General features: G+C 48.4%; 1 non-coding gene across 1 annotated transcript; it reads right to left on the minus strand.

Annotated features, from left to right (window-relative positions):
• Nucleotides 1–273: 273 nt before the first annotated feature.
• On the minus strand, nt 274–428 carry LOC143219807 (5.8S ribosomal RNA). Its single transcript, XR_013011461.1, has one exon. It is a non-coding gene; the product is annotated as a 5.8S ribosomal RNA (ribosomal RNA).
• Nucleotides 429–3294: the final 2866 nt, after the last annotated feature.

Below are 3294 nucleotides of genomic sequence, written 5' to 3' on the forward strand. Positions count from 1 at the left end.
AAGTCCGAACGTAAGAAATACCAATCCCTACTTCGCCTCTCGTGGAAACTAGATATATATATGTTTGTATGTGTTTATAAGACGCAATGCAAAAATTGGCAATTTTCACAGAACCGCGACAAACGCCGACGAAACGCCCATCATTCGCTCGTACGTAGCATCTTTGCAACCCGACTCCGAAACGCTCTTTGGCGCCCTCCAAAAATATATTTGGAGAGGTAAGCGACGGCGGGGACTTACAAGAGCAACGCAAGCAGTTTATGGTTACGTAAACGACCCTCAGCCAGGCGTGGTCCAGGAATTGTATCCGTGGACCGCAATGTGCGTTCGAAATGTCGATGTTCATGTGTCCTGCAGTTCACACGTTGACGCGCAATTAGCTGCGTTCTTCATCGACCCACGAGCCAAGTGATCCACCGTTCAGGGTAATCGTATATATTTTTGATTTACAAATCAATATATGTATATGTCTCTTGTTCTGCGGTTCGTAAGAACGCATTGTACCTGAACGCTCCAACCAGCGCGCGAAGGAGATTCGTTCAGGCGTCGTTTTAAGGACGACACTATCGTCGTCCGTGGAAACGGAAAAAAAAACCGTCAGATACGCAACACGTATCCGACGGCCGGGCGAACAGTACATTGAAAAACCGTTAACGTGGAAAACGCGGAGATGAATATATATTCTCTGAAAACGACGGGGATCGTAAGACAACCCGATACTGGATCCAGAGATGTAATAATATTCCTCTCCTCTTCACTTCCATTTCATTTGGAATGATGTGAGAACGGAGGACTTCACAGCCGGCTCTGGCAGCGGTCATTCGTCCCAAGCTCTCGCGATGCGCACTATTGGGCCACACGCACGGAGTAGGGTGTCAGACTCACGACTGCTTTAAAAGCGAGCTTCACGAGCCGGTCCACTTCCCGTATAAAACACATTTCCATAAAATGTTGGTGTGTGCTCGAGGTAACGATAAATTCCGATACAAGCGGACTCGCGAGCCGGCTCTGGCCGTAGGCGCGATCCCCGTTCTCGTCCCAAGCTCGTCTGCGCGCACTATTGGGCCACACAGAGAGTAGGGTGTCGTCGGGAATAATCGCGCCATTGGCTTTATAGCGAGCGTCACGGCCGGTCCTCTCGGAACACCGTTTTTCGTCGGAACGATATTACCATATTTTTATTTTATTCGACAGATTAGCGGACTCACAGCCGGCTCTGGCAGCGGTCATTCGTCCCAAGCTCTCGCGATGCGCACTATTGGGCCACACGCACGGAGTAGGGTGTCAGACTCACGACTGCTTTACAAAAGCGAGCATCACGAGCCGGTCCGCTCTGGCGAATGTATAATATTATAATAAATATACGTTCCGTCGTCAACGAACACCGCGTGCGGCGCAGCAACGTTTCGTGCTCTTGGTTATACGCGAACCCGATACAAATAGAGAGCGGGACTCACAGTCGGCTCTGGCAGCGGTCATTCGTCCCACGCTCTCGCGGTGCGCACTATTGGGCCACACGCACGGAGTAGGGTGTCAGACTCACGACTGCTTTAAAGGCGAGCATCACGAGCCGGTCCTTCGCGTCTCGTCTATCTTCACGATAGTTCGCGAACGATAACACAAACGCGTGCAACCGCGCGTTTACCACGGGTTACCCTGAGATTTTGTTTGTCCTCTTCGAGACACCGTTTCGAACGGACGACTCCGGACATATACCTACGACACAGAGGCGAAGACCGAGGAAGCGAATCTCATCGACCGCTTACATCCCTGTTCATGCGCTACCGGTAAGATATGTCCGTATATATAATTGTAGAGAGCCTCCGCGACGCAGAGAACACCACAGGCGTTATTACATACGGTATAACACAACACTCTTTGACACGAGGTATTTTTCAAAGAGAACGACCACCCGGTGGCGGGTGAAAGAAAACATCGGTGTGTGATATCGCAACGACGGGTATTTCTATATTCGTGTGTCGATCTGCAGCATTCAGCGTCCGACGAGATATCGTACGTACCTGATCGTTCGAGTTTGCAAATGCGAACGTCGGTAATGTTGACGATTCCCGAAGACCCGAAGTACAGGCTCTTCAGCACTCACTCCCCAATACAAGTAAACGATACCACACAACACGATGCTCTCTCCACCTTCACGCAAGCACCGTATATTCTGGCCCGTCGTTCTCAATCCCATTGTCGAAAGAGACTCTTGCGTGCCGTATATATATACGCCGTGTTAATGCACAACATGGTGTTTCTCTGGCGGGCTCTCTTGCGCCTTTTTGTCATTTCACCAACGGACGGGAGCATCGCGCCGCGTTTGAGTAACTATGTACTCTGTGTAAAACGCAAAAGCGCGACCTCCTCGCGTAAGCCGTTGGTGAGATGTTTTTGCATGGGGAGTAGTCGTGTCGCTATTGACGCTCTTTATTCGCTACTCCCCTTTATATTTTCTTCATCGTGTTACGGATGACGAACAGGTGTTCAATATCATCTCTGGCAGGAACCGTCCTAGATAAACGAACAGAGTTTTTCCCTAGATAAATCTACATAATTGTTTAGGTTAGTTTAGGGCCCAAACGTACGCACGACCAACTGGTCGTTGAGAAAATACGAATGTTCACTTGAAGGGTACTGACAAGTACCACCCGTCATTGCAGGGCTATATAAGCCCTTACATTTCTACTCTCGTGGGCTAGTACTGTCGTAATCACGAATAGTGTCGCGTCGTGCTGCATCTCGGAAGTCAACTACCAGTGAGATCGGACGTTCGTTCCTTTTGAATCAAAGTTTAACCGTACAGATTCCGCGAGTTCGGTCTAAAATCTGTTAGGCAGTGACAAGGTTGCTCCGAGTCCCCCGCATTGCCAGTGCGTCAACACCGTGCGTCTTAGCTTAGGTAATATCACCTTTCAATTTCTTTCCTATTCTAAATTCAGTTCATTCGCGACACAAATACACTTGTAGAACGAAACTCTATAGTAAGAATATATTTGTCTTCTTTGATAATTAACTCAAATTCATTAAACCCATAATTATCGTCCAATATCCTAACCAAGTAATTGAACGTCCCCACATGATACAATCTTACCGCTCGGATTGTATCAATTAAATTATACTAGTTACGAGGCTTACTAATTATCCTAGCAATTCCCTGATTAACCATCAGGTTCTTTCGCGACATTCCAATTGTCCGAACAGAGATTTATCCAACCTAGCGGCTCCCCAGTTTCGCATTGGGTTCGTCCGCATCCTAACAGCTCCCTGATTTCGCATCAGGTTCGTCTGCGT

Source organism: Lasioglossum baleicum, unplaced genomic scaffold (genome assembly GCF_051020765.1).
Source record: "Lasioglossum baleicum unplaced genomic scaffold, iyLasBale1 scaffold0073, whole genome shotgun sequence".
In the NCBI taxonomy this organism is placed as follows: domain Eukaryota; kingdom Metazoa; phylum Arthropoda; class Insecta; order Hymenoptera; family Halictidae; genus Lasioglossum; species Lasioglossum baleicum.